This window comes from Podarcis pityusensis (genome assembly GCF_964106645.2).
Source record: "Podarcis pityusensis genome assembly, chromosome: 11".
Classification (NCBI taxonomy): domain Eukaryota; kingdom Metazoa; phylum Chordata; class Lepidosauria; order Squamata; family Lacertidae; genus Podarcis; species Podarcis pityusensis.
Genome location: NC_138036.1, coordinates 45,441,522 through 45,465,545, shown reverse-complemented (window position 1 = coordinate 45,465,545; position 24,024 = coordinate 45,441,522). Strand labels below are relative to the sequence as shown.

At 42.0% G+C, this 24,024-nt stretch overlaps 1 protein-coding gene across 1 annotated transcript in view; it reads left to right on the top strand.

The window, feature by feature from the left end:
* Positions 1-24,024, top strand: part of DTWD2 (DTW domain containing 2) — a 91,161-nt gene that overhangs the window by 810 nt on the left and 66,327 nt on the right. The gene's annotated exons all lie outside the window — the stretch shown is intronic.

The following is a 24,024-nucleotide window of genomic DNA, read 5'->3' as shown; positions in this document are numbered from 1 at the left end:
TTATATGGGGAGGGGTATTACTCAGAAGGGTGGTGGGAATGGCTGATAGGTGTGGTAAACCTGTTAATGACTGCAATTGGTCTTACAGGAAAAAGCAAGGGGTGAGATGGCTAAAAACAGCTTCATCATGTATAATGAGATAAGAATCCAATGTCTCTATTCAAACCAGGTCTCTCCATGGTTTTAAGTTTGGTAATAAGTTTCAATTCAGCAACTTCTCTTTCCAGTCTGTTTCTGAAATTCTTTCGTAATAAGACAGCTACTTTGAGATCTTGTATAGAATGTCCTGGGAGACTGAAGTGTTCTCCTACTGGTTTCTCTGTCTTGTGATTCCTGATGCCAGATTTATATCTATTTATCCTTTGGCGTAGGGTTTGGCCTGTTTGTCCAATATAGAGAGCTGAAGGGCACTGTTGGCATTTGATGGCATACACAATGTTAGAAGATGAGCAATTAAATAGTCCTGAGATGGTATGTTTGATGTTGTTGGAGCCAGTAATGGTGTTATTCCCACCACCCTTCTAAGTAATACCCCTCCCCACCCTCTCATTATATATAAGGGTCTGGTGACTTCTGTTTCAGTGCATCTGAAGATGTGTGCTTGCACACGAAAGCTCATACCAATAACAAACTTAGCTGGTCTCTAAGGTGCTACTGAAGGGAATTTTTATTTTTATTTTGTTTCGAGTATGGCAGACCAACACAGCTACCTTCCTGTAACTTTAAATAGAGAGAGAGATTAGATAGTCGGCTTGTTTGGATAAGATAAGATATGATAAAATACTGCTTTTCCCCCCCTGCTGCTGCAAGCAAGCCAGCTGTGGTGCTTAGTGGTTACAGCAGGGGTCAGCAAACTTTTTCAGCAGGGGGCCGGTCTACTGTCCCTCAGACCTTGTGGGGGGCCGGACTATATTTTTTTGGGGGGGAAATCAATGAATTTCTATGCTCCGCAAATAACCCAGAGATGCATTTTAAAGAAAAGGGCTCATTCTACTCATGTAAAAACACCAGGCAGGTGCCACAAATAACCCAGAGATGCATTTTAAATAAAAGGGCTCATTCTACTCATGTAAAAACACACTGATGCCCGGACCGTCCACAGGCCGGATTTAGAAGGCGATTGGCCTGGATCCGGCCCCCGGGCCTTAGTTTGCCTACCCATGTGTTAGAAGAGCATCAAACTGTGAAGTCCAAAGTTCCAATCCCTACTTAGCCACGAAGCTCACTGGGATGCAGTGAGGCATACCTCTGAGGAAATAAGCATAGGATCCCCCTGTTACATTTGGGTTTGACAGAATATTACATCTAATGATCTAATGTGACCTTTTTGAAGGCATATGCGGTAGCCACTAAGCAACATGCATTGGTGACCCTGTGCTGCCATCTAGTGAGCAATAGTGTTCTTGCAAGTTTTTGTATTAAAAAAACACCCCATGCATCTTATTTATTTCGGCAATTGAAGTAATCGTGGTTGATTGTGGTCCATGAATTTCATCGCATCTACTCAGCGTATTTACTTAGCAGTACGCTACCCCTTGCATGTTTATAGAGGCACATATGTGCTGTTACTGTTGTCAATTCCAGATAGGATAGGATCTTGTTTGACGAAAGGTACTATAGGAGATGGAGGGAAAAGTCATTTCCCCATGTTTCTTTCACCTTCCACAAGCAGCCCATTTCAGCAGCATTTCAAAGAGAAAACTACAAATGGGACCTGCACAAAAAGTAAACTAAAATGGCTTAACCTGGCACCAAAATTGTTGTAATGTTGGCGGAATATTTGTCTCCTTGGGGTGGGGGGGCATTTCAAAGTTGGGTGTGCCACCACATAAAAGGCCTTCTCTTCCTTGTGACTACATAAAGTCACCTTTGAAGGTGACCCGGAAACTACAATTAATCCAGAATGCGGCAGCTAGACTGGTGACTGGGGGCGGCTGCCGAGACCACATAACACCGGTCTTGAAAGACCTACATTGGCTCCCAGTACGTTTCCGAGCACAATTCAAAGTGTTGGTGTTGACCTTTAAAGCCCTAAACGGCCTCGGCCCAGTATACCTGAAGGAGCGTCTCCACCCCCATTGTTCTGCCCGGACGCTGAGGTCCAGCGCCGAGGGCCTTCTGGCGGTTCCCTCATTGCGAGAAGCAAAGCTACAGGGAACCAGGCAGAGGGCCTTCTCGGTAGTGGCGCCCGCCCTGTGGAACGCCCTCCCATCAGATGTCAAAGCGATAAATAACTACCTGACATTTAGAAGGCATCTTAAGGCAGCCCTGTTCAAGGAAGCTTTTAATCTGTGATATTTTACTGTATTTTTTGTTTCTATGGAAGCCGCCCAGAGTGGCTGGGGAAACCCAGCCAGATGGGCGGGGTACAAATAATAAATTATTATTATTATTATTATTATTATTATTATTATTATTATAAAAGTAAAACCAGCCTCTTCACTCACTTGCGCAAACTGGGGTGTCCCTCGCCCTTCTTGCACCCTTCCCCACTGTCCCAGGAAGTTTATGTGGTCCTGCAGGGAGCTGTTATAAAACTGCTAGACCAAGGATGCTGGAACTGGCAGCAAGGTCTTTGGAGAAGGTCGCAGAGGAGAGGCAAGCAGGTGCCAAAGGTCACCTTTCCTCATTTGGCCCAGGGCAGGATTAAGATACTCTGAGGCCTTAATGTCAAATTTAAGTGGCCACATAGGGACTCTGACCATTAGGTCCCGTCGTGGCCGACTCTGGAGTTGCAGCGCTCATCTCGCTTTATTGGCTGAGGGAGCCAGCGTACAGCTTCTGGGTCATGGGGCCAGCATGACTAAGCAGCTTCTGGCGAAGCAGAGCAGCGCACGGAAACGCCGTTTACCTTCCCGCCGGAGCGGTACCTATTTATCTACTTGCACTTTGACGTGCTTTTGAACTGCTAGGTTGGCAGGAGCAGGGACCGAGCAATGGGAGCTCACCCCATGGCGGGGATTCGAACTGCTGACCTTCTAATCAGCAAGTCCTAGACTCTGTGGTTTAACCCACAGCGCCACCTGCGTCCCTAAGTGGCCACATAGCATTACCTTAAAGGTAATTGTTCAATGGACAATGTTCAACGGACAATTGTTCAACGGACAATGAAAATGGAAAGAATGAAGTTTTGTATTTGCTATATAGGTATGTAGGTGAGGATGCAACTAAAAACTGACTATCTGACTAGCTTTTTGGGGACAGTGGTATTTAGAGGCACCTCATAATCTGAGGCCCTAAAGTGTCGACTACATAGCTTGTGCATAAATCTGGCGTTGCTCAGGTCAGATAGTCTCATCCATTTTCTCTTATTGGTGGGCTGCTGCAGTTGCTTAATTTGTTCTTCCTTTTGGGGGAGTTTGTGGAATTTTTTGGTTTCTCTTGAATTGTGAGAATGGTGGACTAGAAGTTAAATTAAATCAATATATACTTGGCCACAGAAGTTAGTCCTCTTACCTATTTTATATATCCTTGGGCGGACTCTGGCTTCAGTTCACCTAAGAAATTAGACATATATATAAAATTTGCCTGTCTGCTTTTCCTTATAGGCTTTCTTGCTGCCTCATCAATTTTCTAACTGGATTATGAAATCTTAGCTTGTTTTCATGAAAGTAGAAAAGAAGAAGAAACCTGTCTAAAATTATTTATGTATTATATGTATGTATGTATGTGTAAGTCCAAGAAACTATGATTCTAATGTTTTAACAGACCATATGGAGGATTCAATTAATTTGCACAGTGGAGTCTTGCAAATAACTGCCTTGTGAAGTTGACTGAACTGGTGAAATTTAGTAAATCAGAGTTCTGTTATAAACTATTATTCCACAGTCCCTCTGTGAACTTTCTATCATAATCATATGCCAGTGCTTCTGGGCCTTAGAGATATCTGCTAGCCTTGACATTTTTGCTCGTGTGAGTCACGGCTGTCATCACCAAGAGAGGTTTATTAAATTTAACTTTTGAGATTTGTCAGTCAAAGAGAGAGAGACGGAGAGAGAGGAGTATTTGAAATAGCTCATTCGTAATTCAGCGGAAAGGCTGCCTTGATTTAGAGAATTAATGCACTGGCTAATGTGCTAGATGGTGGGAATAAGCTTTGCAGGTGATGAGAGATGTTTTAGTCCCTCCTAATTAAGTCCCTAATGGGTATGTTTACAAGCCATCAGGGCTTTTCAGATGTAAGCTTTTCAGAAAAAGATAGGCCTTTCAGTCCATCTCCGTGCCTTGACAGGGTAGAATTACTTACATGTACTTCTTACAGTTCTTCCTCTAACATAAATTTGACCTGGATAATTGTTGCATGGTGGTGTTAGGTGCTCTTTTTGCAACAATTTTCATCATTTAATAGATATATCTGTATAATCCACCAGTTCTTTGAAAGACCCTGCTATTTCAGGAAGCCTTTCTGAAGACCTTTTTAGAATCAGTTTTTAGTTCCAGTCCTCTTTCAGACATCCCCTCCATGTCCGTCTGAGTAATAACCTCAGTTTGTGCATGTTTTGGTCTTGTGATAACAATGTTACTGTATGTATTGACACATGAGCAGCGTTTCCCAAACTTCTCCAATTCCATTTCCCCTTCTTAACCTACTCTACCTTTCCCCTTCTCCTAGTGCTTTGCACGCAGAAGGTCCGAAGCTCAGTCTCTAGCATCTGTCCCAAACTGTGAAAGACCCCAGTCTGAAATCCTGTTGAGCCATTCCCAGTGCTGAGCTAGATAGATCAGTGGTCTCCATTAGTTGTTTGATTCGGTATAAGGGAGCTTCACCTGTTGGATGGCAGATGTGCGGAGATCCTCGTATGTAGCAGAGTGCATATTAGTCTGCTTTTGTGGACAAGGATGTATAGATGAGATAATGGGATATTATTTTGTAATAGAATGTGTCCCAGTCCTCCAACTCTTTTTGCCCATCTTCTGCCATTCATCTGCTTATGTGATGCATACAGCTCTGAATTTAGTATAGGGATGAGGCTTTGCACTCCCCTAGAGCATCTAATGCATGGGTAGGCAAACTAAGGCTCGGGGACTGGATCCGGCCCAATCGCCTTCTAAATCCGGCCCGTGGACGGTTCAGGAATCAGCGTGTTTTTACATACCGTATTTTTCGCCACCTGTGTCCCAATATTGGTATACGTGGGGCTTTTTTCAGCTGGAAGTTGCCAGAACTGAGTTCCGGCACCTCTCAGGTAGGCGCCATTGCCATTATAAGAGAACAAGGGAGGTGTTCATGGTGAGTTCCGGCACCTCTTTTTCTAAAAAGATTACACTGGGTATACAGCATGTTCAATTCTTAAATGTGGTAGCACAGTGAGTTAGGATCACATTTTAAGACTTGGTTGGGGGTTGATTATTACATGATGAGTTCTGATCTTTTCAGGCCATCCGCCCCGCGCTCATTCCATTTGGCTGCTACCTGTTTTGCTCTGTTGACATTAAAACACACACACACAATTAGACATCATTGGATGGCCGTGTCCCTTGACTGATGAGAACAAAGAGCCTCTGCCTGTAGCAGTGACTAATCTTGTTAATTAATGTCATTACCTTTTGATTGGCTTTGTCTTCTGTGATTGTATTAACTGTAGTCTTGCCTTGAGGAGTATGGGATTGAGAAAAGAAGGATATTTCAGTGCAGACTGAAACATCATAAGCTGTATCAGTATTGCTATAAGAATCCTAGGGTCCCAAATATAAAATAAGCATTCATAAATTTACAAGGCAAACACATACATAAGTATATAAACCACGTGTCTAAAATAGTACAGGAGAACAATCCTGAAGTCATTTTGACTCACCCAGTGACCTCAAATATTTCTCTGCAAGGAGGAAGGAAATGGGAAAGTCTCTCCTTTGTCTTTTGCTTACCTGTCTTAAGGGCGTACTTGTGTGGGTGAACAGGATGAGCTTGTGACCTGGATTCAGGAATTAAAGTATTTACCACCACAAAAGAATGGCCTGGCTGTCCAGGTAATGCAATCAGTGACCAGTGATCGGGTATCCTGGCAGACAGGCTTTCTTCTGTAGACCGCCTCTTTCTGTGATGTATATATGGTGTTTTGGGGGTGGTCTCTGGCTACAGGGTGGGCAACTTCAAAAGTCTTTATAAGAGTTTGCACACCATTGTTCTGGGTTCCTCTCCTCCCTCCCTGCATGGCAGGAGTGGGGGACCCTGTTGCAACAGTTTAGTAAAGATCATGCTTACTAGCTGCTTTGCTTCTCCATATTCTCTGGTTGGTCTCTGTTATTTTCTCTTACCAATACAGAACCTACATAAAGACTCTACGGGCTCTAGGATATCCCATAAGGGATAAAGGAGCAGTCCCGTCCGTCCCCCTCCCCCCCTTATAACAAGTATATTCACTGAAAAGATGACCTATTTTTGAATAACCAATTTTTTGCCTTTCACCACATTTCACATATTGTGGTAGCGGAAAAAGAGAAAACTGTCCCCCCCAAATTGTCCACTTACGAAGTGTATTAATATTTTCCCAATAACATTCCATTTAATGAGAAATTTGAAAAAAACCAAAACCACTGTTCCCAAGCTTTGTATTAATGAGCCTTTGGATCATAGACTGGAGGTGTCTTATTAAACATGTTAGAAAATGCTAATATTTTTTCTCTAAAAATATACACTCTGTTATAATTGGTGAAAGGCTTTTGTAGTATAGTTTGTAAACTCTTACAAAGAACAACAGCACCGACAGCAAAATAAAGTCAATGCATGATAAACCTATTGATATCATTGGAACAATTATATTTGCTTTTGCATCCTGAAAAATCCTGAAAAAATACATATTTGATTGACATATATGTTGATCATTATCTGGCTGTAATAACCCTAATAAAGGTAAGTTGCCACTTGCCATTCTTGAGGCAAAAATGTCCGTCTTCATCAGCATTTACATCCTGCTTGATATCTCTTTAATCTTAATTGCTTCTGCCAAGTCCTCAAAGTTTAAACAAAGATTCTGGCTGCAGGCTGTGCGTATAAGACATCTAGCCAACTGCAGGAATGAATTGTTGCCCGAGACAAATGTGATAAGGCCTTCAAAATACTGAAAGAGAAATGTTCAAGAGGCTTTTGTTTAAAGCAGCAAACAGTGTAAAATACTTGCTATTATTCTTGCCCTGCCACAAAGATATGTCCTAAGTATCGGATGATTTTTTTTCAATGGAATATAGTGAATAGTTTTCAAGAGGAAATAGGCTCTTGGATAATCCCCTTTGCTGCTTCTCTCACAATCAGTTTAGGTACTTTTCTCTATTGGCTGCTTTTCCCCCTTGTTTTGGAAATTCTTGGCAATATTCTCCGATTTGCAGAGTAGGGATTTGCAGTGACAGAAAAGGGAGCAGTGAGCCAAATGTATTTTCTCTGCAGGTACCCCTTGTAGAGAAATATTAGAGCAGGTGGGCCTGCGGCAACACAACCTGCTCTAAAATGGAGATCTCTCTCCCGTGAAGGATCCACAGGGAGTAGCAGTGAGAGGCTCCTGCATCCCGATTCACAGTGTTCTATAATAATAATAATAATAATAATAATAATAATAATAATAATGTATTATTTATACCCCGCCCATCTGGCTGGGCTTCCCCAGCCACTCTGGGGGGCTTCCAACAAAATATTAAAATACAGTGGTACCTCGGGTTACATATGCTTCAGGTTACATACGCTTCAGGTTACACACTCTGCTAACCCAGAAATAGTACTTCAGGTTAAGAACTTTGCTTCAGGATAAGAACAGAAATTGGGCTCCCGCGGCGCGGCAGCAGCAGGAGGCCCCATTAGCTAAAGTGGTGCTTCAGGTTAAGAACAGTTTTAGGTTAAGAACGGACCTCCGGAACGAATTAAGCATTTAACCCGAGGTACCACTGTACAGTAATGCATCAAATATTAAAAGCTTCCCTAAACAGGGCTGCCTTCAGATGTCTTCTAAAAGTCTGGTAGTTGTTCTCTTTGACATCTGGTGGGAGGGCGTTCCACAGGGCGGGCGCCACTACCGAGAAGGCCCTCTGCCTGGTACCCTGTAACTTGGCTTCTCGCAGTGAGGGAACCGCCAGAAGGCCCTCGGAGCTGGACCTCAGTGTCTGGGTAGAACGATGGGGGTGGAGACGCTCCTTCAGATATACTGGGCTGAGGCCGTTTAGGGCTTTAAAGGTCAGCACCAACACTTTGAATTGTGCTCGGAAACGTACTGGCTTTGACAAAGTTTTTTGGGTGTGGCTACATCTCTAAAGGTACTCAGGGCAGTATTCAAATAATTGCACTCGTGGATAAACAACTGCTTGCACAATGGGACTTTCCCGCTCGCCTCCCCCTCTGTGTCCCCTGACCTTCCAGGGCAGGTTTGGGACAGCAAGGGTGGAGGAGAGGGGGCAAAGTCCCACGGCTTCGAAGCCTCGAAGTATATGTTAAAGATAGACAATATGTTAAGGAGTTTAACAATAAAGAGCAGAGTGTTTTGAAAACTGAAGTATGATACCAATATTTTTATTGTAAACACCAAATTACACATGTATTCACAATCTCTGATAAAAACGTGATATTAACAATGTGTCTCTTACGTGAATTGTGTATTCGTTCATGCTTAAAATAAATAAAAAGTGTTGCTGATCGCCCCCCCCCCCCGCCCTAATGACTAGGAATTCTGTTTTGGCGCCCACAACCCAGGTCCCAGGAGCCATTTGGCTCCTAGCTTTTCTATCCCAGTTTCTAACACTTATGAGGAGATGCAGTTTTTAAGGCATTGAGGTCCTGCGCTGTGTACAGCTTTATAGGTCAGCACCAGCACTTTGAATTGGGCCCAGAAACTAATTGGCAGCCAGTCTCACACACACACACACACATATCATCCAAAACAGTTTCAAAACAAGCCAGATTCCCAGTGTGGAATGAGAATTCATGGCAGTTAGTCACACTAAAATTAGCCAACCCAGATTAATGTATGTAAAAGAGAGAAACACACATCCACAATGTGAGGAACACAGAGTAGTTGCATGGCTCTCTGGGTTCAGAAATTCAGTTTTCTATTTACTGTAAGGCAGAAAGCAAGCGGGAGAAGAGTTCAAGCAAAGATACTATGCGAATAGGGCTGAGCGATATATTAATATATCCAACACCGTTTTGAAGTTCACATCATGATAATTGTTTCATAATATTTGAGCCGGCGATATATGGTGAATCAGAATGTGTGTAAGGGCTAGACTAAGCAATATCTGGTTTTCAATATTGCGATAACTCACCAGCTAAACGTTGCAATGTTATCACAGCTAAACACTGCAATCTACCTCAGTGTCTGAAATAAGGATGGAACTATACAGAGGCGAACAGGACAATGTCCTGGCAACTGCTACTACTTAGGGCAGGGGTTGGCAAAGTTTACCAGTTCATTCCAGCGGAGATCCCTTCATGGGTGTGATTTCCAGCAGACGTGATTTCTGGCACCACAGAAGCAAGTCCTCGCGCCGCGCCAGTTTAGCGCAGCGTCCAGGGACTCGCTGAGCGGATGGCTCGGTTTTGGGGGGGGGGCTTGTGGGCCGGTTAAACGACCCCCGTGGGCCGCTTGTGGCCCATGGGCCTTAGGTTGTCTACCCCTGACTTAGGGGTCTAAAACGGATAAATGACAATATTATCAATCATCTCACAGTTTCATCAGCTTCTGCTTCTTCTGTCACTTAGTAGGCCTGCTGGCAGTCCGGCAGTCTCAGATTCTTTGCATTCACTATGACTCATCACTGTACTTTGGATTGTCCTGAATACCAACATTTGGTAGCCAAGCCCAAAACCAAAAGTCTCAATTGGATGCATTTTGCCTTGCCTGCTGATGAAAGTTGACCATGAGGTGATTGATAATCATTTATCAGTTTTAGACCCTTAAGTAGTAGCAGTTGCCAGGACATTGTCCTCTGTGTAGTTCCTTCCTTATTTCAGATATTGTGATATAGCAATATATTGTGATGTTTAGGTGGTGATATATCATGATGCTGAAAACCAGTTATGGCGCAGCCCTAGATGTGAATAGGAAGAAGTCTCAGTGGTCCTTCCTTGGCACTTTGTAGATTTAGAGGGATAAGCATGCTCTCCATTGCAGGCTAATAAAAATACATAAGCAAGGTAGATATTGGCTCAGATTCTTACTGTGTGTATGTACTTTTGTGATAGGCTTTTATTCTCTTTAAATAATTACCCTAAGCACTTAGAGTGATATGGACAGCTCTTTGTGGTTCTCAAGAAGAGAAATCAATAGAGTAAATAAATAGAGATGAGTGTCCTTTAAAGCTTCATTGAGCAAGTGATCGTCTCAATCCTTTTCCACATCTTTTCATTTTGACGTGCTTGCAAAGTAAATCTATATAAAGCTTTCTTCATAAGTTATTATAGGCAAGGTGGGTGGGTTTGCCAAAATACACAGATAACAATTAAAGAGGCTTAACAAAACAAAACAATCTACTCCCACAAGCTTCTGTCTTCCTTAAAGCATGAGAGTGCTCTGCAAGAAAGTATTTGGCAGAGATGCTGTAAAATAGCAGTGGTCTGTTGTTATCTAGATTGTTGCCAAGGGACCAGAAATCACACTGAGTCTTCTCCAACCAAGCACTCATCGCAAAACACATTTACCTAATTGTTTCTCACTTCAGAGAGATAATAATTTTATTTGGCAATCTTGGATTTTAATATTGCTTTTCAGTGAACTTTTCTGAAGTTTGACTCATAAAGGGCATACCTTTGGAAAGCAAGCTGTCTTGTTAGCTTTCTTAATAGAACAGCAGGTTAATTATACACTTCGGTAGCTCAGGTCTTTATAGGATGATGAAAGTAGCTGTGTGTTTAAAGCCAGATGTGCACTTTCTGCTGAAAGGACGTAATTCTTCATGCATTTTATAAGCCCCATTTCAAACACTTAGGTTCTCACGGTTCAGACATCTGAAAGCTCCTTTTTGTTTTGCATACAATATATGACATTCTTCATGGCAAATGCATACAGCTGCCTGCATCTGGACCCAGACAAGGGACATAATCCTAGCTCTCCTCTGTACTGAATAGTGGATGTGCTAGAGACGGTTGTCTTACCTTGGTAATGGACTGGATGAGATCCAACAAACTGAAGCTCAATGCAGATAAGAATGAGGCATTGTTAGTGGGTGGTTCCCTAGACTGGTTGGCTGGAGGTTGCCTGCTCTTAATGGGGTTGCACTCCCTCTGAAGGAGCGGGTACACAGCTTGGAGGTCCTCCTGGATCTTTTGCTGTCTCTTGAGGCTCAGGTGGCCTTAGTGGCATGGAGTGCCTTTCATGAGCTTCGGCTGGTGGCCCAGCTGTGCTCCTGTCTGGACAGGGATAGCCTAACTTTTGTGTTCTATACTCGGGTAACCTCTAGGTTAGATTACTGCAATGCATTATATATGGAGCTGCCTCTGAAGACGGTTTGGAAGCTTTAGCTGGTGCAGAATTCAGCGGCCAGGTTGCTCACTGGGGCAAGATGATTTGAGCATATTACACCGATCCTGGCCCTACTGTACAGTGGTACCTTGGTTCTCAAACTTAATCCATTCTGGAAGTCTGTTCCAAAAGCAAAGCGTTCCAAAACTAAGGTGCGCTTTCCCATAGAAAGTAATGCAAAATGAATAAATCGGTTCCAGACTTTTAAAAACAACCCCTAAAACAGCAATTTAACATGAATTTTACTATCTAACGAGACCATTGATCCATAACATGAAAGCAATAAACAATGTCTACAGTCACACAATCAATCAGTAGTTGAACTGGGTTCCACACAGTCACAAAAACAAAACAAAAAAGCTGCAAAACCGGAAATGCAAAATAAATAGCATAAACAGACAGACCTCAGCTTAAAACTCAGAACGGAAGAGTGGCACTCAGATCGGAAGCGTAAGACTCAAAACAGAGCTCGTTCGTCTTCCGAAAAAAGTTTGCAAACCGGAACACTTACTTCCTGGTTTGCAGTGTTTGGGTTCCAAGTTGTTTGAGTACCAAGGTGTTTGAGAACCAAGGTACCACTGTACTGGCTGGGCCCAATTCAAATTTCTGGTTTTGATCTATACATCCTTAAATGGCTCTGACCCGCAATACCTCAAGGACTGCTTCTCCCCTGATGAACTGATCCAGACCGTGTGATCATCATCTGAGGCTCTTCTTCATGTGTTTCCTCAGCGAGAGGCCCGGATGGCAGCAACACCATAACAGGCCTTTTTTTCAGTGGTTTCCCGTTTGTGGAATGCTCACCCCAGGGAAATTCATCTGGCACCTTCATTCTATATCTTTAGGCACCAGGCGAAAGTTTCTTTATATTCAGGCCTTTGGCTGATTAAATGTTATATGGCCTTTTAAATGTGTTTGTGGGAGCCAGTTAGGGTTTTTTTTTTTGTTTTTTTTGTTTTGGTTTAATATGTATTTTGTACTCTCATTTTGTATTTTTATGTTGTGAACCACCCTGTGGACTTTGGATGAAAGACAGTATACAAATTTAATTAATACTACTACTACTAATATTAATAGTGGCAGCAGAGCAATTTGTTCTCAGCTACCCGGTGTTCATAATACACTTGTTAACATGAAGTGAGGAGTTCCAAAAATATACATGTAATAATAATAATAATTTATTATTTATACCCCACCCATCTGGCTGGGTTTCTCCAGCCACTCTGGGCAGCTTCCAACAAAATAGTAAAAATATAATAAAATATTCTAATCGTTAAGGAAAGTGGTAAAATCAAACTATATTTATACCACAGCTTTCTTGTGGTTGATATATATATATATTTTTAAAAAAAGATTTTGGGTGACAATAGACCAGTTTTCAAACAGCAAATTATAAAAAGTAGTTTTACCTTGGGCTGAGCCACATAAAGTCTAAACCATGGTTTAGTGTTGCACATGCAAGCTTCTTGGAGCCTGTGCAAACCCTTGGATTCAAGCAATCCCCTCTCCTGCTCTTACACAGCCAGGAGGCATAAACCATGATTCGGTTTCTCTCCTCGATTTCTGGCTTGTCATTATGTACAAACCAGGAATTGTGGTTTACCATAAACTCTAATCAACTGCAAAAGCATGTCAGCTTAAAACGGGGGGTTATGAGCCTGGTTAATTTAACACACTGGAGTTTATTTTAAACCATGATTCCTGATTCGCATGTAATGAAAAGCCAAGAATCTGAGAAAGTGAAACTGAATCCTCCTTTATTTCTTCCCCCAGCCAGGCAGCAGGATGTTAGCGGAGAGGAGCAGAGGTCTTGAGTCTGAGGTTTCACTTGGGATTGCAGAGGTTTTGTGCACATCAAGTTAAATCATGGTTTAGTGTTGCATGCAAACTGGGCTATTGTCACCTCCTTCTCTGTCCCTCGTCTAATACATCTGTTAGTTGTCTGGCTGTACAAGGCTGTATTCGGTCATCAGACATTTTGAATGGGTAAAAATAGATGAAGACACAATTTTTTATCTCGATTCCAGACACAAATTTAGTGCATGAGACATGTGGAGCTTCCAAACTTGCTTTGCGAGTTCAGGACATTGTTCTTGCACTGGATCAATCTGGTGTGGCAAATACGTCTCTTTAGCCTTTCTTATCCTATTCCCTTCAAGTATCATAAAATACACACCGCTTGGTTGTAAACAAACAAACAAAACCCTCAAAGCTGTTTACAAAAGATAAAAGAGTAAAATCAAGAAAAACCCACAACCCTAAATTAAAATATACAATGCTAAAACAGATTAAAATCCCCCCAACTTTCAGAGCATCTGGGTAGGTTTGTCTACATAGGGATATTTTTAGCAGGCACTGAAATAGAGTACAATGTAAGCATCTGCTTGATCGCAATAGGCGGGGAGTTCCAAAGTAAATGTCAGTTCTACTTCTTTCAAATTCAGAATGGGTGCTATGTGGCACCTGTAGTAATGCCAATTCCACCCATTGAAGCGGTCGAGTGGGCACTTGTGGGGTAAGGCGATTTCGTAGATAAACTGGTCCCAAGTTGTGGTGCTGTGGTCTAAACCACTGAGCCTCTTGGGCTTGCTGATCAGAAGGTTGGAGGTTCGAACCCTTGCGACGGGGTGAGCTCCCATTGCTCTGTCCCAGCTCCTGCCAACCTAGCAGTTTGAAAGCACACCAGTGCAAGTAGATAAATAGGTACCACTGCGGAGGGAAGGTAAATAGCATTTTCGTGCACTCTGGTTTCCGTCACAGTGTTCCATTGCACCAGAAGTGGCTTAGTCATGCTGGTCACATGACCCGGAAAGCTGTCTGTGGACAAACGCCGGCTCCCTCAGCCTGAGAGCGAGATGAGTGCCGCAACCCCATAGTCTCCTTTGACTGGGCTTAACCGTCCAGGGGTCCTTCACCTTTACCTTTTTATAATAATAGTAACACCTTGAACATGGCCCAGTAGCAAATTGTCAACCAGTGCAGATTTATGAGCACAGGTGTTATCTGCCAACAAGGCTGTATAGCTCAGTCCATAGAGCATGAGACGCTTAATCTTAGGGTCATGGGTCCGAGACCCACACTGGGCAAAAGATTCCTGCATTTCAGGGGGGTTGACTAGATGATCCTCATGGTCCTTATATGATTTGTATGATTCTAAGGCCTCACTTCTGTCAGCCATCATGCTGCAGCATTCTGCATTAACTGCAGCTTCTCGATCAAGCACAAGAGAAGCCCTATGTAGAGCGCATTGCAGTTCTTCTTTGGTGATCACTTGTAGCCAAGTAAGATTGTCTTCCATAAACATGATTTTAACAATGAGTCCGTAAGTGATTGTGGAGGCCAGTTCTGGATCCACACGTCCTTCCACAGTGGGGACATTGGTTTCTGGGTGGGAGTTGATCACTGTGTGGATTTGCCAAGTGTGCCTTCCTCTTAGCATGTTTCTCCTTTGCGTCCTGAGTTCAATTGTCTTCAAAGCCCATGACACCTTTGGTAAAGGCTGTTCTCCAACTGGAACGCTCGCAGGCCAGTGTTTCCCAGTTGTCAGTGTTGATACTACATTTTTTTTAGATTTGCCTTGAGGCAGTCTTTAAACCTCTTTTGTTGACCACCAGCATTACGCTTTCCATTTTTAAGTTCGGAATAGAGTACAGTGGCGCCTCGCAAGACGAAATTAATCCGTTCCGCGAGTCTCTTCGTCTTGCGGTTTTTTCGTCTTGCGAAGCACGGCTATTAGCGGCTTAGCGGCTTAGCAGCTATTAGCGGCTTAGCGGCTATTAGCGGCTTAGGGGCTTTAAGAAAAAGGAAACAAACTCGCAAGAACTCGCAAGACGTTTCGTCTTGCGAAGCAAGCCCATAGGGAAATTCGTCTTGCGGAACGACTCAAAAAACGGAAAACTCTTTCGTCTTGCGCGTTTTTTGTCTTGCGAGGCATTCGTCTTGCGAGGTACCACTGTAGTTGCTTTGGAAGTCAATAATCAGGCATCCACACAACACGATCAGTCCAACGAAGCTGATGTTGAAGAATCATTGCTTCAACACTGGTGATCTTTGCTTCTTCTAGTACACTGATATTAGTTCGCCTGTCTTCCCAAGTGATGTGTAAAATTTTTCAGAGACATCGTTGATGGAATCTTTCGAGGAGTTGGAGATGGCGTTTATAAGTGGTCCATGTTTCACAAGCATATAGTAAGTTGGTAGTACAGTAGCTTTGTAAACAAGCATTTTGGATTCCCTGCAAATGTCCTGATCCTCAAACACTCTGCACTTCAATCGCGAGAAAGCCGCACTCGCAGAGCTCAGACGATGCTGGATTTTGGCATCAATGTTGGCCCTTGTGGAAAGATAACTAATCCAGTCTTGAAGTAACCAATACATGAACTACTGTGGCAAGGCTTTCCTGGACCAGGAATGGCCAGAGCTATGATTTTGTACTGATTGTGGTTTGCATCTTCTTCAAGGCCTATTCTTTTTGAGCTTGTGCAAAAATTGAGCTTTCGGGTTTAAAACTAGCCAGTAGAGGGCAGTGGTGTATTTCATCATTGCATATTTTCCCTGCTTTAAAAATTTGATATGGAAAAATTCTCACTGGCTCTTTAAAACAATTTCCCTATGCCTGTATATGTCACAAGAATGCTTAATGCTTCTCTTTTTAATTCATTTTAAAGATATCTCAGCTAATGTAATCCCACTCATTTGACCTACAATATATGCATTCCGTGTTTTATAAACTAGTAGGAAAAGTCCATGTAGTAAGTTGTGCGGAGACTGTAAAAGCAAACACAAAACACCTATTTAAAAAAGTATTGAACCCAATTTTACAGATATTTAGTGTTGTTGTTTTTTAACAGATTTTCTATAATGTATGGAAGGAGGCCGTTTTTGCAAATTCCACCTTTCTCTTGCAGCCCTCAGTGGCACCTCTGCTCCTCCCACCAAATGCTGTCACAAGGGTTTTCACAGCCCTTGGATCAGATTTGGGGATGGGGATAAGGGCTCCAGAAGGAAGGCGGAATGATAGAAAATAGGCTTCCCAGCGCCCCTTCATGGAAGCCTCCACAGGATCAAAGAGATTCTATGAATGGTTAAAATGGGGGGGGGGGGGGAACCAATGGCTAAAATGTTTTGATTTGAAAGACAGTTAAAACGATCCTTGAATCTACTCCTTGACACTACCTGATGGGTGCTTATTTTTATATGTTTTATTACAAATATTGTGTGTTTTAAATTCTATTTTCCCTCTCTGATTTTTTTTTTGGGGGGGGTGTTATTGGGTTGTTCTTGTTTTTATTTTGATTATGTATTTTGTGTTTTTATATTGCGATTTTATCCTGTGAACCGCCCTGAGACCTGTGGGCATATAAAGTTAATTATTATTATTATTAATAATAGAATAGAATTCTAAAATAAATGTATTTATAATTCCATGTATTGTCTAGTTTCTTTGTTCTGGAATACCTGAAAATGACGGGTTCTTCTGCAGGTATGAAGTTACAGGCAACACATCCTTTATTAAAATGTGCATATCTATGATGTTTTGTTTTGTTTTTTAAAACCCTATGCCCAGAAAACTGATTAATCTTTTTCTTCAAGTACAAAACAAAACCCCAGTCCAAACAATGTATAAAATAAAATAATAATAATAATTCTATTTTGCAGCAGCTGGTTGCAAATTGTTTCTTAATTAGTCTAAAACAAGGAGGCAGTGTGCTCCAGTTATTCGTAAGTGAAGGTAACTGTCAGTTGCAGACGTCACTACAATTATATATTGTATTATTATTTCTTTATTAGATTAGTATACCACCCTTCATCCGAAGATGCCCAGGGTGGTTCACAACAGAAATACACAGACACCATTAGTTTCTCCAAAGGTAAAAACTCTCAGTTGTACACAGTAAAACCAAACAAAGCTGCTACTTCAAGGTTCCACTTCATTTCCCCAATTATTAAGGTTATTATTATTATGCTTATGCATTATAGTGAGAGTCCTGGAGTCCTTGCCTCTAGCATTGACTGATAAATAGCTTTGAAAATAAGCTGGCCTAATGCGTACCTTAATAGCATTCAACAGCCCTTCCTCCCTTGACACATGCCCTTTATTTACATTAATCTCAGGCATTCTCCTCCGTTTTGCTTTGCATAGATTGTGAGCCAATTTATAGGATTCAGCTGATAAACAAAAGAGCATCCTTTTAGCACCGAAGAGAGATCTCCATCAGTGGAGATAGTCCATCTTAATGAGTACCTGTGTATTATATTAATACACAGATGGGCTTCTGTGGAAGAAAGTGGCTTCTTTCACTTGACCCCAATCCGTAGATGCCCTTCTACTGGTTTCTGAGTGCCAGGGGTAAGGCATATAGATGGTATCCAGGGATAAGACCTTCTCTAGGGTGGTACACTGAGGTTAAAAAAAGAAGTCCATAAAAATGTATAACCTTCGTTGTGTAGTTTTCTTGTATGCTAAATACACACCTTTTCCCCCTAGCCTGAGATTGATTTTGCTCTTTGCTTTTGACTGTAATTCATTTTAATAGATTTTAAAATAGTTGAAACTTGGGACTCTACAGTGAAGGGCGGCTAAGAAATCTAATAAAAATAATAATTTCAAGTAGAGTATAGATACTAAAGATCTATTATTATTCTCCTGTAAAGCAAGTAGGTCTATTCTATTGTTAGTTTGCACACATTCAGTATATAATGTAATTTCAGAGCATATAAAGACACTCAGCTTTTAATGTGTTACAAGATTTCCAACTACTTGAAATATATGTAAGTTGTCTGCACACATGTTCCAATACTCATTTTTCAGAACCTACGCCTCATTTTTCTGGCCCTAGTCTTGTCCCTTTTAATACCAACTTAATATGCAGAAATTAAGCAGCTACAGTGCTTCCAGTATTTTATATCTGTTCCAGGAAAGAAACTCCATCAGCCTAATTTCTCCAAGTTCTGCTGAAGGTACAGGTCATTAAAAAAACGTTGGCAATTCTAGCTCCAGCTTAATGAAAAGCAGTGTTTTTTAACTCAAAGTTATGTGCTGATGTCCTTTAATTACTTGGGTCCCATTAAACTCAGTTGGAATTCAGTGTATAATTTACCTGATATTTTAAAATTCCATTCTCTTTTGCAGAAGAAAATACGTGAGCTACAAGTCGCTTTTGATTGGTGTTGGTATGTCAGTGTTGGGAAACTAAGAACATATTCCAGAGATGGAATGGCTCAGTTAGTAGAGCATGAGACTCTTAATCGTAGGGTTGTGGGTTCAATCCCCACACTGGGTGAAAAGGGGGTTGGACTAGATGACCCTTGCGGTCCATTCCAATACTAAATTCTGAGTTTCTATGGGAAAGTAGTGTACACAACACTACTTTAAACCTGCTTTCGAGAAAATTGGGAAATAAACAAAGTGAACTGATGCTGACCTAATACTGGAACAGAAGGTGCTTTTGAGAAGTTTCTCACCTAATAAATGACTAAATAGTCATACTGCTGCTTTAAATAAGGTGTATTTATAGAAATATAGCTGGGACGCGGGTGGCGCTGTGGGTTAAACCACAGAGCATAGGACTTGCCGATCAGAAGGTAGGTGGTTCGAATCCCCGTGACGGGGTGAGCTTCCGTTGCTCGGTCCCTGCTCCTGCCAACCTAGCAGTTCAAAAACATGTCAAAGTGCAAGGAGATAAATAGGTACTGCTCCGGCGGCAAGGTAAACTGCGTTTCTGTGCACTGCTCTGGTTCGCCAGAAGCGGCTTAGTCATGCTGTCCACATGACCCAGAAGCTGTACGCCGGCTCCCTCGGCCAATAAAGTGAGATGAGCACCGCAACCCCAGAGTCGTCCGCGACTGGACCTAATGGTCAGGGGTCCCTTTACCTTTATAGAAATAGAATGGCAGTTCCCAAATATACTATTACCACTAGAGGGCATAAAATACTGAGACCTCTTTATCCAACAGACCTATGTGAATTAAAATGTCCCATGTACAGTAGTAGAAAGTAATGTTTGGGTACGTATTCCTCATATTATGCAGATCAGATTTTTTTTTAAAAAAAGTCTCTTCTATACTCTGTCACTTTCTGTTCCATTTTAGTTGATACCACTTGAGAATCATATTCTGATTTTTCTCTCCACCTCCCCCCCACCCCTTTTGCTATATCAGACCTGTGGTTAACCTGCAGCCACCCAAATGTTGTTAGACTCCAGCTCTCATCGACCCAGCCAGCATGGTCAATGGTCAGGCATGGCGGAAGCCGCAGTCCAACAACACCTGGAGGGCCAAAGGTTGACTACACCTGTTATATCAGTTTCAGTGAAGAGAGTGTGTGTGGCATCGTTCAAAGAAATTGGTAGCGACTGGAAAGTAGCACAAAGGCATCCATTTCAAAATTCTGAAGAAACACTGCTTAGTGGTCCCCCCCCCCCCGAAGTTTTTCTTAATTAAGTTTTCCAAAATTTAACACGTACATTTCAATACATAATAAAAAACATTTTTTCTGACTTCCCACCCCCTTTTCTATGGTGTTTGTTTCTCTCCCTCTGCTGTACCCTACCTTCTATCTCTTAAACCTTAACTATTATAATCTTTAATCCCTTCTGTTGCGCATCATTCAAACCCTGCTCATGTGTTCATCATATAATAAAATTTCTTTGAATAATTTGAGAAGGATTTCCATTCTTCAACAAAACCTTCACCATTAGGTTCTCTTATTTTAGCTGTTAACTTTGCCATGCAAAGACTGGAGTTCTAATTATTTCAGGAGGCCCATCGCAAAGTTAATTCCATCAGCTTATCATGAGGTTATTTTACATGTAATGTCTGCCAAGTTTATAGCCCTGATTAAAATTTCTCTTTAGCAGGAAGCATCTTGAATTCAAGATGCAGTATCAGCGGATGTTTAGCAGGTTCAAAACATTTCTATAGGGTCTTATTTTAAGGTGTAAAAAAGGAACTTGCACACCTGGGAGGGCAGGGAGTAAGGAAGTGGTAAAATCCTATACAACAGGTGTTATTGAACTGCAGCTTCCATCATCCTTGACCATTGGCCATTTTGTCTAGGCATGATGGAACTTGGAGTCCAACAACATCTGGAGGGCACCAGGATGGGGAGAGCTGCTCTACTTATCTACTCAGAAATAAGTCCTGTTGAGTTCAAAGGGGTCTACTCCCAAGTAAGTGGGTACAGAATTTCAGCCTAAAACATAGAGGGGAGAGGGCTATGAGATTTGATATCTAAATGGAACATTCCATGTGCATGAGCTGTATACATCTAAGTACCTAATGCTGGAGACAAATGACATGATATAGACACTGCTTTCAGAGACTGGCATTGGTTAGAAATGGAAACTGGACACTTGGCTTAATTTAGCAAAGCTGTTCTTATGCTCTCAGGTACAGTCGTACCTTGGAAGTTGAACTGAATCCATTCTGGAAGCCTGTTCGATTTCCAAAACATTTGGACCCAAAGTGCAGCTTCTGATTGGCTGCAGGAAGTTCCTGCAACCAATTGGAAGTTGTGGAAGCCCCGTTGGACGTTCGGCTTCCAAAAATAGTTCAGAAACCAGAACAGTCACCTCTGGGTTTGCGGCGTTCAGGAGCCAAAATGTTCGAGAACTAAGTTGTTTGAAAACCAAGGTACGTTTGTGTTCATATGAGCTCTGAGAGGGGAACTAGGAATTTCAGCCAATTCCCTTTCTGTGATTTTTATTTTATTTTATTTTATTGGTGCTCTGAAAAAGGTATCTGACAGCATGAATATTGCTGCCATCAAAATCCACAAACTGCTGACTGATAACTCACACTGCTCTTAGAAATGCAGGTGCTGGTGGTGATGTGTAGAACAGAAACATCCTCTAAAGTCTTCATTAATGAATTGTTCTTAATGGCTACGTTTAAATACCATTAGCACTACACCTTGTTCAGCAAAATGAAGACAATAAGTATCTTGTGTCGTGCTCACCACTAAGTCAACTCACACCACTAAGCAAGATGCATTAAAAATGACAACACTAAGGTTCATTAGTTCTTGACTTTCCCCGCTAAGTTAAAAACAAAAAACAATAAACTTTAGCAAATGTCCCTGGCATGAGATTGGTTTTTAGTGCTCTTGGTGTCGTCCAATGCCATTCAATTAAAATATAGACATAACTCAAGTAATCATAACACTGTTCCCTTTTTACTTGTGGGCAACTTGCATTACAATTTGTTAATGGAAATTACCCGCATAAATCCTTTCTTTTTAAATGAGCCAATAGAACCCATAACGTAGAGTTCTTTTCTATTCTTTATTTAATTCTCTCCCCATTTCCCCCTCTCTGTTCCCTTTCTATCAAATGGTCATTGGAATGGAAGAGTGAAGAAATGCTTAGTCAGATTTTCTGTCATCATAATGTTCGAGTAAATAATGTGTTACGATTTGTTCTTTGCAGCGATGGATGGGCAATCTTCCCCCAGGCTAGATTTGAAGTGGGCCTGACTGAGACATACTAATTAGGACTCCATTTTGATTGGGTCTAGATTAGTTTTAAATTTTAATTGGGACCCATCATCTCATGGTTTCAGATTGTCAGGATCAGCCACCTTTTCCTAAAACCATGTTTGCAAAAGGGCGGTGGCGTGCCATGGCATCCCAAGGCCTCAGAATTATGACCTAAATGCTGTTGTGCGAGTATGCACAGCCTTATCTTTTGTTCCCAGGAACAAGAGGATGCTTTTGTTTTTTCAGCATAACCTTGCCCTTAATCAGGAGACCTAAAAATGTTGCAAGCTCTTCTTGCTGCTGCCCAAGTTTGCAGGAAATGGCCGGCTGGCAGGCAGCTTAGTTAAAAAAAGAATTTATTTTGAAATGGTCATGAATTTAAAGGGGTTCGTGGTTGTGAGAGTGAATAAAATAAATTTGGCTTTTGAACTCTATCAGTATCTAAACTGGGTGCTAGTTCTTTGCAAAGCAGATCAGACAAATAGCTGGTTGTCTTGCCATTCTATAGCAAATTCACCATTGGATTTTGCAGGGATTAGAAGCTTGTGGAAATAACATATTTGTTATTTCCAAATAACATTGGAAGCTCCTGCAGCCAGTTGGAAGCCCCATCAGACGTTCGGCTTCCAAAAGTAGTTCACAAACCAGAACAGTCACTTTCGGGTTTGAGACGTTCAGGAGCCAAAATGTTCAAGAACTAAGCTGTTCGACTTCCAAGGTATGACTGTATTTAATAACAAGTCACCCGCTTTTATGGGACGAGGGTGGCGCTGTGGGTTAAACCACAGAGCCTAGGACTTGCCAATCAGAAGGTCGGCGGTTCAAATCCTTGCGACAGGGTGAGCTCCCGTTGCTCGGTCCCTGCTCCTGCCAACCTAGCAGTTCGTAAGCACATCAAAGTGCAAGCAGATAAATAGGTACCGCTCCGGCGGGAAGATAACTTTCCGTGCGCTGCTCTGGTACACAAGAAGCGGCTTAGTCATGCTGGCCACATGTACGCCGGCTCCTTCGGCCAATAAAGTGAGATGAGCGCCGCAACCCCAGAGTCGGCCACGACTGGACCTAATGGTCAGGGGTCCCTTTACCTTTACCCGCTTTTATATTTTTCTTACATACTATTTTAACCTTTGACTTGCTACCTATTTTCCTCACTTTCTGTACAGATTTATCTTTCCTTCTTTTTCTCCAAAATATGGTTGTGGCACCATAGGTGCAGCTCACATGGCAATTCACACCTTATCATGGGTGAAGCTCACCTGGAGTATGGAGTTATGGAAGACTTACAAAAAGTTTTAATGATGTTTTTCCCCAGTGCTGTTGGGATGCATTAAACCTCCACCTGTGGACAGCAAGTTAAGACATTATTGGCTGCTTCTGCAGCAAATGTAGATAGCTAATTACTTTGCACCTTTCCCCAGGAGGGCCTCAGAGCTAGGAAAAGGTAAATAGAAGAAGATTAAAGCTGCTTCCAGATTATCTCTGGACTGCACTCAGAATCAATCCTCTGATTATCATAATTTTCTGTATGGGTGCATTTCACATCAGCCCGACTATTGGCTCTGCTGGCTGGTGCTGACAGGTAGTTAGGTCTCCTGGAGGGCCAGAGCTTCCTTATCCCCAATTTACTGAGTCTTGACCAACTCAAAAAAGATACAAACAACAGATGTCTTCACAGAACAAATCAGGAGACTTCTGACATGAAAGTATTAAGTTGCTGAGTTCATTGAACACAGAACTGAACGTTTTCTCTTTTTAAAGAGCTAGACATACTGCAGATTATGATGCAAATCAGAGGCACCGAGGCACCACATGGTTGCCTTGGGCCAGCCCCAGTCGCTGATGGCAATCTATTTGTGGCAAGCCTGAATTAATGGACACCTTGGCCTTTGTCGGCTGTGGCCTGCTCTTCAGTGCAGATTCTGCTTTCCTCCAGACATCTGTCTCTCTTCCTCCCTCATAACATTTTAAAATGCAGCCCAAAGACATATATATATTTATGCTCCCTATTGTGCAGAGATGATTTATCTAGTGTATCTTATATTTAATCATAAGCTTGAAATGTGGTTCTTCTGTATTCTACTGTCAGGAATGAGGCTTACTTATATCCAC